The sequence below is a fragment of the Hypanus sabinus genome (assembly GCF_030144855.1).
Source record: "Hypanus sabinus isolate sHypSab1 chromosome X2 unlocalized genomic scaffold, sHypSab1.hap1 SUPER_X2_unloc_31, whole genome shotgun sequence".
NCBI lineage: Eukaryota > Metazoa > Chordata > Chondrichthyes > Myliobatiformes > Dasyatidae > Hypanus > Hypanus sabinus.
The window spans coordinates 117,487-131,688 of NW_026779003.1; positions in this window are offsets into that span (position 1 = coordinate 117,487).

Sequence of the window (14,202 nt, forward strand, 5' to 3'; positions counted from 1 at the left end):
AGTTGTGAAGCTGATTGGTGAAAGAGATATAGGGCTGGGGAATAATAATAATAATAATAATAACAATAGTAACCATTGATCCTGTGGGAAATTTTTCGTTACAGTAGCATTATTTTAAATCACACTTAGCAGTGTGCAGACTCTGCTAAAAATAAAGCAGAGAATAATATTATACACAATGATACTGTATCAATGAGCAATAATAATGTATAAAGCAATATTGCAGAATCTATTGAACTATGATCTGTCGCAGAAAGGTGCATTGAAATGACTTTATTCCTCACATCATTCACAAAATGTTTACGTTATGCCTCCGTCGAAATGTGCCATGTGCAATCATAGTAATTTATAATAAACAGAGCAGTCAGCGTAACGTAGAATTACACTCAAATCAGTGTGAGTTAAGCAGTCTGATGGCATAGTGGAAGAAGCTGTCCTGGAGCCTGTTGGTCCTGGCTTTTATACTGCGGTAGCGTTGCCCGGATGGTAGCAGCTGGAATAGATCTTGATTGTAGTGACTCGGGTGCCCCATGATCCTGCGGACCCTTTTTATCCGCCTGTCTTTGTAAATTTCCTGAATCATGAGAAGTTCACACCTACAGATGCGCTGGGCTGTCCACACCACTCTCTGCAGAATCCTTCGATTAAGGGAGGTAAAGTTAAACATAAAAAATTAAAGGGACTTCTGAATCCTCGTGTAGGATTCCCTGAAGGATAATTTGCAGGTTGAGTCGATGTTGAGGAAGTTCTCTGTGATGTTGACATTCACTTCGAGAGGAAAAGCAAGGACGCATTGGTGAGGCTTTACAAAGAGGCCTCACGTGGAGCATTGTGAGCAGTTTCCGGCCCCATGTCTAAGAAAAGATGTGCTGACATCGGAAGGGGCATAAAGAAGCCACAGGAATTTGAACAGGACCCCACTAAGTCTTTTGACGGGACATTAACCGTCTGGACTTCAACGTCCTCTCTCCAATTCCAGCCTCACTCCGTCTGAACGTTGGACTCTCCACCCCCACTTCACTGATCCTAAACTCACCATCAAACCTGCAGATAGCGGAGGTGCTGTAGTAGTCTGTCGGACTGACCCCTTCCTTGCAGAGGCCCATCGCCAACTCTCAGACACCTCCTCCTACTTACCCCTCGAACTGGACCCCAGTAAGGAACACCAGGACATCGTCTCCCACACCATCACCAACCATCTTGACACTGGGGATCTCCCAGCACCACCACCAACCTCATACAGTAGCTGAGCCTGCTGTTCACTCTGCTGCCCCACGACTGTGCTGCAACACACAGATCGAACCACGTCATCAAGTTCACCGATGACACAACCGTGGTGGGTCTCATCAGCAAGAACAACGAGTCAGCTTACAGAGAGGAGGTGCAGCGGCTAACGGACTGGTGCAGAGCCAACAACCTGCCTCTGAATGTGAGCAAAGCGAAAGAGATGGATGTTGTCTTCAGGAGGGCACGGAGCGACCACTCCCCGCTGAGCATCGACGGCTCCTCAGAGGAGATCGTTAAGAGCACCAAATTTCTTGACGGAGAATCTCACCTGGACCCTCAACAGCAGTTCCAAAGCAAAGAAAGCCCAGCAGCGTCTCTGCTTTCTCCGGATGCTGAGGAAAGTCCATCACCCCCCCCCCCCCAATCCTCATCATATTCTACAGAAGTTGTATTGAGAGCATCCCGAGCAGCTGCATCACTGCCTGGTTCGGCAATTGCACCATCTTGGATCGCAAGACCCGGCAGCGGATAGTGAGGTCAGCTGAGAAGATCATCGGGGTCTCTCTTCCCGTCATTACAGACATTTATACTACACACTGCATCCGCAAAGCAAACAGCATTATGAAGGACCCCATGCACCCCTCATACAAACTCTTCTCCTTCCTGCCGTCTGGGAAAAGGCTCCGAAGCATTTGGGCTCTCACGACCAGACTATGTAACAGTTTCTTCCCTCAAGCTATCAGACTCCTCAATAGCCAGAGCCTGGACTGACCCCTTGCCCTACTGTCCTGTTTATTATTTATTGTAATGCCTGCACTGTAAACTGTCCTGGGTAGGTAATGGTAAGGAGTGAAAGTGAGCTTTGTAGGCAAGAGAGTGGGGAGGGCGGAGGGACAGAAATGGATGGGTATGTAGTGGGAGGTGCCTCATCTCATCTTGCCTTGATGACGGATGCTGCTTTTCCTTTTGCTAAGGCAGACGTTGATGGACTTTCGATCGGTCAGGGCATGAAAGGATAAGCGGCGAAGGCAGGAAAATGGGGCTGGGAGGAATAATGGATTTACCATGACGAAGCGGCAGAGCAGTTTTGATGGGCCAAATGGCGTAATTCTGCTTCTTATGGTCCAAGAGCAGCCTCTCATTCAATGAGAGCAAGAGCAATGAGCTGGTTCTGGACTTTGGAGGAGGAAACAGGAACCCATGAGGCAATCCTCATCGGGGCTCAAAGGTGGAGACGTTCAGCAACTTTAAATTCCACAGTGTGAACATTTCAGAGGATCTGTCCCGAGCCCGGGACACAAGTGCAATTACAAGAAAGCAGGAACTCTCTGTCCTCAGTAGTACGGCCCAGCACATCATAGTGGATGTGGCCCAGCACATCACAGGTAAAACTCTGCTCACGACTGAGCACATCTCTGTGGAGTGCTGTCGCAGGAAATCAGCATCCATCATCAAGGACCCCCACCACCCAGGCCATGCTCTCTTCTCAATGCTGCCATCAGGAAGAAGGTGCATGAGTCTCAGGAGCATCAACCCCAGGTTCAGGAACAGTTATTACACTCAACCAACGGGTCCTGCTTTCTTTTTACAATATTTTTATTCAGAAGAAAAAAAAAGATTTACAGAGTGCAACACATAGATACATCTCATCATAACTTGTGTACATTCATATATTGTAATAATATTGATCAAGATGTTATAGCATAACACATAAAGGTATAGCACTCGGTAATCAAAAATTTAAAGACAGATCAAATCATAAAATAAATATATATATATATAAAAAGTCAACCCCCTACCAACTACCAAAGAGAAAAGCTGATGGATGACAATGGATTAGAAAAAAAAACATATTCACTTAAGAAGAGAAGATAAAAATATACATCAAAGTCTGTGCACTGTTAAACTTTATAAATTGGAAACGTTATTTAGGAAAGGTCCCAAAATATCATAAAAAGATTGTTTCGAATTTAAGACTGAGCAGCGGATCTTTTCTAAATTTAAATACGACATAATATTACGTAGCCTTTGAAGATGTGTAGGACGGGTAGACTCCTTCCATTTAAGCAAGATTGCTCTTCTTGCTAAAAGAGAGGTAAAAACTAAAACCTGTAGGTTAGGAGTATTTAAAGTTATGTCTTCATTTGCAATAATACCAAACAAGGAAGTAAGGGGATTTGGGTCAAATTGGATCCTAAAAAGTTGGGAGAAGGTATGAAATACTTCCCGCCAAATCTTTTCAATTGTAAGGCAAAACCAAAACATATGAATTAAAGAGGCATCAGCAGAGTTGCATTTATTAGAAAGTGGGGAAACATTCGGGTAAAAACTGGACAGCTTCTGTTTAGAAATGTAAGCTCTATGAACCACTTTAAATTGTAGAAGAGAATGACGAGCACAGAAAGATGATTTATTAACCTGTTTAAAAATTATATTCCATCTATCATCAGAAATCTGACAATTTAGGTCATCCTCCCAAGCGTTTTTTTTATTTTATCTAAAAAGTCTTGTCTAGAATCAATCAACAAGTTATAGATACTGGTAATAGAACCATTAACAAAAGGTGTTAAATTTAAAGATCTTCCAGTAAATTTTTATCAGGACCTATAGGATAAGTAGCTAATTGGAAACGTAGAAAATCTCTAATTTGAAGGTATCTGGAAAAATGTGATTTTGGGAGAGCAAATTGATTTGACAATTGGTCAAATGATGCAAGAGATCCTGAGATAAACAAGTCCCAAAAACACTTAATACCTAGTTCATCCAATCCTTAAAGACTTTGTCAGTCATGGAAGGGATTAAAAAAAATAATTAAGGAGATTGGGAGATGATAATGAAAAATTCGCTAAACCAAAAAAAATTCTAAATTGAGACCAGATCCCTAAACTTTGCTATTCCCACAACGAATGGACACAATCAACAGCTCTTCATCTCATGTCTTTGATGTTTATTTCTGGGTTATTTTTTGGTTTTATTTCTTTTGTATTTGAATTTTGTTGTCTTCTGCACATGGTTATTTTGTTTGTCCTGTTGGGGGCGATCTTTCATTCATTTTATAATGGTTCCTGAGTTCACTGAATTTACAACATAATCAAATCCCAGGATTATACATGGTGATGTGCCTATACTTTGATAATAAATTTACTTTGCACATTTTAAATTTTACATTTCAATTTGTAAATAACTCTGAAACACAAGAGCGGGCTGAGAGCTCAGTCTGCTGGGTAAATGATTTTGTTCTGATCTGAATAGTCGGCCCAACACTGTGACCCGTCTTTCAAGGCACACCAATTACTGGAAATATTCCTGCATCGAACTGGAAAGCCTCAAGTACTCTGTCTCTCTGCTCAAGCATGCAAACACACGTAGACATACACACACACACACACACGGGCGCGTTTCAGAACGTCAACAATTATACCAGTGCCCCAAAATACCTGGGTGACCTGCCTCAACAACCATCGCCCAGTGACGCTCACTACTGTGATGAAGTGCTTTGAGGGGTTGGTCATGGTCAATCAATTCCTGTCTGTGTGCAGGGATCCACTGCAATTTGCCAATCGCTACAATCGGTCAACAATTCTCACTGGCTCACAATCAGCATCAGATCACCCGGACAATAGCAATACACAAGATAGGCTGATGATTACAGCTCAGCATTCAACACAGTCAGACCCTCAATTGTAATCAACAAGCTCCAAAACTTGGGCCTCTGTACCTCCTTCTGCCACTGGATCCTCACCAGGAGGACTTTGTGGAGTTTGTGGAGTGTCTGAGGGATGTATTTTTGGAACAGCCTGTGCTTGAGCCAACCAGGAACGAGGCTATTTTGGACTTGGTGATGTGTAATGAACAGGAATTGATAAGTGATCTTGAAGTAAAGGAGACATTAGGAAGTAGTGATCATAACATGATAAGTTTTTATCTACAATTTGAGAGGGATAAGGGCAGATCAGAGGTGTCAGTGTTGCAAGTAAATAAAGGAGACTACGGAGCCATGAGGGAAGAGCTGGCCAAAGTTAAATGGGCGGATGCCCTGGCAGGAAAGACAGTGGATCAGCAGTGGCAGATATTCTTGGGGATAATACAAAAGATGCAAAAGCAGTTCATTCCAAAGAGAAGGAAGGATTCAAAGAGGTGCAAGGGGCCACAGTGGTTGAGAAAGGAAGTCAGAGATTGTATAGCATTAAAGAAAAAGAAGTATGACAGGGCTAAATGAGTGGGAATACAGATGATTGGGAAAGTTTTAAGGAACAGCAGATCTTAACTAAAAAAGCAATACGGAGAGAAAACATCAGGTATGAGCTCAGTCTAGCCAGGAATATAAAAGGGGATAGCAAAAGCTTTTTTAGCTATGTAAAGAGAAAGAAGATAGTTAAGAACAATGTTGGCCCCTTGAAGAATGAATTGGGAGAAATTGTTATGGGAAACAGGGAAATGGCAACAGAATTTAATGCGTACTTTAGATCTGTCTTCATCAGGGAGGACACAAGCAATCTCCCAGTTGTATGGATGGGCCAGGGTCATAAGTTATCAGAGGAATTGAGATAGATTGACATTAGGAAAGAAACTGTGATGAGTAGACTGGTAGGACTGAAGGCTAATAAATCCCCTGGTCCAGATGGTCTGCATCCGAGGGCTCTAAAAGAGGTGGCTCAGGAAATTGCAGATGCATTGGTAATCATTTTCCAATGTTCCTTAGATTCAGGATCAGTTCCTGAAGATTGGAGAGTGTTAATGTTATCCCACTTTTCAAGAAGGGAGGGAAGGAGAAAACGGAGAACTATCGCCCTGTTAGCCTAACGTCAGTCGTGGGGAAGATGCTTGAGTCCATTATTAAGGACAAAATAGTGGCACATCTTGATGGCAGTAATAGGATTAGGCCGAGCCAGCATGGATTTACCAAGGGCAAATCATGCTTGACTAATCTGTTGGAGTTTTTTGAGGGTGTAACAGGGATGTTAGATGAGGGTAAACCAGTGGATATTGTGTACCTAGATTTTCAGAAGGCATTCGATAAGGTGCCACATAGGAGATTGGTGAGTAAAATCAGAGCTCATGGCATTGGGGGCAGGGTTTCAACATGGATAGAAAACTGGTTGGCAGATAGAAAGCAAAGGGTAGCAGTGAATGGGTGTTTCTCGGACTGGCTGGAGGTGACTAGTCGGGTACCACAGGGCTCTGTATTGGGACCACAGCTCTTTACCATTTATGTCAACGATTTAGATGAGAGCATTGAAAACTATATCAGCAAGTTTGCAGACGATACTAAACTGCGTGGCAGTGTGACATGAGAAGAGGACGTGAGGAGAATACAGGGAGACTTGGATAGGCTGGGTGAGTGGGCAGATACTTGGCAGATGTCATTCAATGTGAGTAAATGTGAAGTTATCCACTTTGGAAGCAGGAACAAGAGGGCAGAGTATTGTCTGAACGGTGTCGAGTTAGGTAAGGGAGAAATGCAAAGAGACCAGGAGTCCTAGTTCATCAGTCAATGAAGGTGAATGAGCAAGTGCAACAGGCAGTGAAGAGGGCAAATGGAATGTTGGCCTTTATTACAAGAGCAAGGATGTCCGTTTGCATTTGTACAGGGCCCTGGTGAGACCACACCTGGAATATTGTGTACAGTTTTGTCTCCAGGTTTAAGGAAGGACATTCTGGCAATTGAGGAAGTGCAGCGTTGATTCACTAGGTTGATTCCTGGGATGGCAGGGCTGTCTTACGCAGAGAGATTGGAGAGATCGGGCTTGTACACGCTGGAATTGAGGAGATTGAGAGGGGATCTGATTGAAACATTTAAGATAATTAAAGGATTTGATAGGATTGAGGCAGGAAATATGTTCCAGATGTTGGGAGAATCCAGTACCAGAGGGCATGGATTGAGAATAAGAGGTCAGTTATTTAAAACAGAGTTGAGGAAGGGCTTCTTCTCCCAGAGAGTTGTGGAGGTGTGGAATGCACTGCCTCGGAAGACGGTGGAGGCCAATTCTCTGGAAGCTTTCAAGAAGGAGCTAGATAGATATCTGATGGATAGGGGAATCAAGGGATATGGGGACAAGGCAGGGACTGGGTATTGATAGTGAATGATCAGCCATGATCTCAGAATGGCGGTGCAGACTCGAGGGGCCGAATGGTCTACTTCTGCACCTATTGTCTATTGTCTATTGAGACCCCAGACTGTGTGAATCAGAAATAACATCTCCTCCTTGCTGACAATCAACACTGGCACACCTCAACGATGCGCGCTCAGCCCACTGCTCTACTCTCTCTGCACTCACGTCTGTGTGTCTAGGCTCATCTATAAACTTGCTGACAACCCAACTATTGTTGGTGGAATTTCAGACGGTGACGAGGAGGAGTACAGGAGTGAGATAGATCAGCAAGTTGAGTGGTGTCACAGCAACAACCTTGCACTCAGCATCATGAAGACAAAGGAATTGATTGTGGATTCAGGAAGGGGAAGTCGAGGGAACACACACCAGTCCTCATCGAGGGATCAGAAGTGAAAAGGGTGAGCAGTTTCCATTTCCTGCCTGTCAACATCTCTGAGGAACTATCCTGGGCCCAACATATTGATGTAGTTACAATGAAGGCACAACATCGGCTATATTTCATTCGGAGACTGAGGGGAATCGGTCTGTCACTAAAGACACTTGCACATTTCTACAGATGTACTGTGGAGAGCATTCTAACTGGTTGCATCACTGCCTGGTGTGGAGAGGCCACTGCACAGGATCGGAAAATGCTGCAGAAAGTTGTAAACTTAGCCAGCTCCTTCATGGGCACTGGATTCCACAGCATCCAGGACACATTCAAAAGATGATGCCACAAAAAGGTGACATCCATCATTAAGGACCCCAATCACCCAGGACATGACCTCTTCTCATTTCTACTATCAAGGAGTATGTACAGGACCCTGAAGACACACTCCCCGGTTGAGGAACAGCTTCTTCCCCACTGTCAGATTTCTGAATGGACAATGAGCCGATAAACACTTCCTCAGGATTTTCCCTCGCTTTTTGCACTACACTTTAAATATAATTTTATACATGCTTATTGTAATCCGTAGGTTTTACTATTAAATAATGCAATCTGCTGCTGACAAATTTCACCACATACGCCGCTGATATTAAAACTGATTCTGATACACAAACACACACGGCTGGGCTCAGACATACAACACTCCCACATTCCTCCATTTGTGACACCCTGTTTGCTCCGTGGCCCCCGGTATGAAGCTCAAACTGTTGCAACACCTGCCCTTTAAATTCATGGCTGAGGCTGTGTTCTGTCTGCTCACTGTTTGAGTTTGATATTAAATGAAGAACATTGAAACGGAAGGAAGGTTGAATACAAGAATAAAGATCTCCTCTGAAGGTATTCGGGGTCCTGGTGAGAGCGTACATAGAACACTGTGCTCAGGTCTGGTCTCCCTCCCGGAGTCAGCCTGTGGGATGAAGGGAATGAAGAGATTTCCCAGATTGATTTAGGAGGTGAGGTAGTGTCCTCGGAGAGATTATACTGACCGGGTCTCTCTCAATATTGGAGAAATAAAAGGCCGTCTGACTGAGACAGACACAGTCTCGCAGTGTATTGACAGGGTAGAGGCAGGAATGATGTTTCCTTTGGCTGTGCTGAGGAACTGGTGTCACAGAATCCGAGCGCTGGTTCCACACCTTATGGGAAACTTCATTCCAGCTCTTCCGCTGTAAATATCCTGTGAGATTCTATTTCTCTAATTCTGAGACAGGAATGTGATCTGTCTCAGTCAAACCACCTCCAATTTCACTCATTTTGATACAGTCCCAGTACGATGATTTGTTGTGGGAGCCTCTCTATGGACCAGTGAGTGCAGTTATCCTGTGTTGTTCCACAGCCCGATGGTTGAGGTGTAGTAACCGTTCCTGACCCTGGTGGGGCGAGTCCTGAGTGTCTTGTACCTTCTACCTGATTGCAGCAGTAAGAAAAGAGCCTGTCTGTGTGGTGAGCCAGATCACAGCTGCCTGTATCACCGTCCCCTCTGGCCTGCCCTATCCGGGACCTAAGGGATTGTGGAGAGTAAATGTGGTACTCTGTCGAGTATCACTGTAATCTGTCCCCTCTGGCCTGTCCTATCCAGGACCAAAGCGATTGTGGAGAGTAAATGTGGTACTCTGTCGAGTATCACTGTCATCCAGGCTCTGTTCCTGCCGCTTATTATTCTTGTCTGTGAATGCAGTGCGACAATCTCTGGCCCAATGTCCCCTCTTTCTACAAACCCCGTTTCTGTCCTTAGCCAAGTGTCCTCTTCATCTGCACCGTCCGCACGATCCTGACACCCGTTCTGGGTTCTTCGCCAGTACCCGAACTCCATCTCCTCACTACCAGTTCCCTGTGCACACTCTCGCTTTTCCACAGTCCCTTTAAAGAGTCAACTGCGCTCCCTATTCATCAGAATTTATGTCACCCGGGGCCAGGTCTGACACAGCTTCGGCCTGAGACAGTTTAGAAAAGTCTGCACTGCCAGCTGGACATACTGATCTGTCCAGGGGTTTGCCGGCATTGGACTCTCACATATCCTTAAAACGAGCTATAAAGTACGCAAGGGATTCTCCTTTTTTCTGTAGTTACCGGGTAAATTCTCAAAATCCGCGTGCAGTCGGGCTGTCATTCAAATGGGTTCCCTTACCTCAGCGACCCACCATGACATGGCTTGTATTACATCAGACCCTCTGGTGGCTCCCGGTCACCTTCAGGCATCTGCCTGGGAAAGGGGAACCCACTCCCTGTCTGTGTCAGAAAGGTTCCATATATACCCCTGAGGAGTGGCGGAAGTTCCTGGGCAGGGTCTGGAAAGGGGAACCCACTCCCTGTCTTTGCCCAAGAGCTTCCATATATAACCCTGAGGAGTGGCACGAGTCCCTGGGTAGGGTCTAGAAAGGGGAACCCACTCCCTGTCCCTGCCTGAGAGGTTCCACATATAACCCTGAGGAGTGGCACAAGTCCCCGGGCAGGGTCTAGAAAGGGGAACCCAGTCCCTGTCCCTGTCCGAGAGGTTCAAAATATAACCCTGAGGAGAGGCACGTCCCCGGGCAGGGTCTGGAAAAGGGAACCCACTCCCTTTTTCAATGAATTCAGTTAAAGCCACTGGTCCAGACTGTTATACTGCTGAATTTTTAAAATCCTTTTCTTCTACATTCACTCCTTGGCTTTGTAAAATTTTTAAAGATGCGTTAACTGTAAGTAAATAACCACAATCTTTTTATGATGCCTCCATTTCACCAATTCTTAAAAAAAGTTGAAGACCCCACTGAATGTGCATCCTTTTTCTTTCTTTTTCAATCTTTTTATTGATTTTCACATATACACAAAAAAGCATAACATAATAATGAGTAAATTATGAATACAATAAACTTGAAATCACGTTGATAATAAGATAACAATATCCTATTAAACATCAACAGAAGAAAATACCTTAATCAATCAAGTCCATATGATTATATATGGAAAAAAAACCAAAAATAACGATTAAAAAAGAGAAAAAAAATTTGAAAATATGTGAAAAAAAAGTATATATTAAGAAAAATAAAACTCTAAACTAAACTAACATGGGCAATAATAACAGTTTATAAGTATATGATAGTGTCAACAAACTCCGGAACTCCATACCAGAACGTGAATAAGCAGAAAGTAGGTCTGGAAAGGGCCAAATTAATTCATATGAAAATGTCGAATAAACGGTCTCCAAGTTTCTTCAAATTTAATTGATGAGTCAAAAATAGTGCTTCTAATTTTTTCCAGGCTCAGATAAGAAATAGTTTGAGAAAGCCATTGAAACGTGGTAGGAGGATTTACTTCTTTCCAATTTTGTAATATAGACCTTCTGGCCATTAATGTTACAAAAGCAATCATTTGTCTGATTGAAGGGGAAAACTGATTACCCTCTTCATTTGGTATGCCAAAAATTGCAGTAATAAAATGAGGTTGTAAATCTATATTCCAAATTGAGGAAATAGTAGTAAATATGTCCTTCCAGTAATTATGTAAAGTGGGAGAATGTGCATCCTATCGGCCAATATCCTTGCTGAATGCGGATTCTACGATTTTTTCCAAAATTGTGGCCACTACATGAGAAAATGTATTACCTCAAATTATCTCTGAAGATCAGACCGGATTTATTAAAACCTGTTATTCATCTTTTAACATTAGAAAATAAATTAATATAATTTGTACTTCTTCATCTAAAATACCAGAATGTCATTTCCGTAGATGCTGAAAAAGCGTTCGATAGAGTTGAATGATTATATTTATTTAATACGTTGCAGAATTTTAATTTCAGCTTGAAATTTATATCATTGATTATATTAATGTATTATAAACCTTTGGCTTCGGTTCTTACCAATAATCAAAGATCTTTTTATCAGTTGTCCCCTGGTACGAGGCAAGGCTGCCCTTTAAGTCCTCTATTATTTGGCATTGCTTTGGAAACTTTAGCCGTTGCCATTTATGAATCACCTAATATTTTTGGTATTACCCGTGGGTAAGATACATAAGTTATTATTATATGCTGATGATTTGCTACTATACATATCTGACCCTGAGAGATCTATTCCTGCTATTTCATCCTTGCTTGCTCAGTTTAGTAGCTTTTCTGGCTACAAACTGAATTTTAATAAGAGTGAATTATTTTCATTAAATATGCTAGTTCCAATTTATAAACACTTACCATTTAAAGTTGTCACGGATCATTTTACTTATTTGGGTATTAAAATTACCAAGAAACATAAGGGTTTATTTAAAGTTATTTTTTTACCTTTAATTGACCAAATCAAGCAACTTGTTACCAGGTGGTCCCCATTATCTCTGTCATTGGTTGGTCGAATTAATACTAACAAGATGATAGTATTACCCAATTTTTTATATTTAATCCATGCATTACCAATTTTTGTTCCTAAAACTTTTTTTGATATTATTGATTGCAAAATATCTTAATACATGTGGCAGAATAAAAATCCTACATTAAGTAAGAAATATTTACAGAAGACTAAGTAGGAAGGTGGTTTGGCTTTGCCAAACCTAAGATTTTACTACTGGGCAGTTAACATCCGATAGTTAATATTTTGGACACGAGAATTGGTCGTAGTACCTTGCCCACAATGGGTAAATTTGGAGTGTAAATCTGTACAAGGCTTCTCATTGTTTTCTATTTTAGGATTTTTGCCTCCTTTTGCTTTATCTAAACAAAATAAACAAATAACTAATCTACATACATTAAGAATATGGTTTCAATTTCGTAAATTCTTCGGCTTGAATAAGTTTATCTTATCAAGCCCTCTGATATCTAACTTTTTTTTCCAGCCCTCTTTTATGGACCCAGCCTTTGTGTTATGGAAAACAAAAGGTATAACATGTTTTCGTGATCTATTTTTGGATAACAGTTTTATGTCCTTTGAACAGCTATCCAGCCTAAAACTCTTTTTTTTTAGATACTTGCAAGTTAGAAATTTCTTGAATGTTAGTCTTTTCTGAAATTATGTCCAATGGACATTACAGAAAAAAATCTGGCTCTGAATCCTTGCCAGAAGGGTTTAGTAGCCATCATTTATAATACGATCATGAAAATACAGCCAGGACTATGAGAAAAAATTAAGAAGGAATGGGAAAAAGAACTTCATTTTCTTATACCCACAGGGCAGTGGGAGAACATTTTACAATTAATCAATTTTTCTTCTATTTGTGCTAAACATGCCTGATACCATTTAAGGATGTTCATAGGGCTCACATGTCCAAGGATAAACTCGCTTGATTTTATTCTTATGTTAATCCAACCAGTGACAGATGTCATTCTGAAGTTGCTTCATTGACCCACATGTTCTAGTCTTGCCCGTTTGGAAAATTATTGGAAAGATGTTTTTGGTATTATTTCAACAGTTCTGAATATCAAATTGCAACCGCATCCTATTTCTGCAACTTTCAGTTTACCAATGGTGGATAATAGTCATTTATTCCCCCCTCAGCCCGGCGGATGATTGCATTTGTTACATTAATGGCTAGATGATCTATCCTATTTAACTGGAAAGAAATTAATCCTCCAACTATATTTCAGTGGTTTTCTCAAACTATTTCTTGTTTGAGTTTAGAAAAAAATTCGAAGTGTTGTCTTTGACCCTTCAGTTAATTTTCAAGAAATTTGGAGACCATTTATTCAACATTTTCATATGAGCTAAATTTACTTTTCCAAAACTTTACTTTTAATATCCTTAATTATTTGGTTGGAGGTGCGGAGTTATTGACGTTACTGTGTATAATTGATATAATGCAATGGCCCATGTCGGTTAGGATTTGTTTCATTTATTTTCTCCATTTTTTGTAACACCTATGAGTTTGGGAGGTTATTATCATCTATTTGTATTTATACCTTAACCTATTAATTATGTACTCTCAAGCTCTTTGTATTCGTGTTTCATTTATGTTTGTTTAAACTCAATAAAAAGATTTAAAAAGGACTACTCTGAGGAAAGGGTGGAATAGGCGCAACGGGCCGAATGGCCAGACATGCTCCTGTTCGTAATTTTCTAAAGCACGTGTTTACCTTTGCGCCTTGTTCTCCCTTGGTTTTCAGCCGTTCGGATTGCACAGGGGAGCGGTGAGAGCTCCGGAGATCCACCGGCAGCCGCTGCGGGGCAGCTCCCGTCTCCCAGCAGGAAGGGACGGGGCTGGGAGACAACTCCAGACAACGTGCCCCGATCCTCGACGGGGAAAGGCCGGGCGCCCTCCGTGCAGCTGAAACATCTCACGGAATCTCCGCCGGTCGCTTCAGCTCTGCCTTCGAAAGGATTCACGACCCGCTGGTGGTGCAGCCGAAACCCGAGGCGCAGCTCCCGGTCTCCGGCCCACTCGGTCCCGGACCCAAACAGCGTCCCGCCCACTGCCACCCCTCAGCCAATGAGAGCATCCCTCTCCCAGCGGAGATCGCTGATTGGCTGTGTGTGTGAG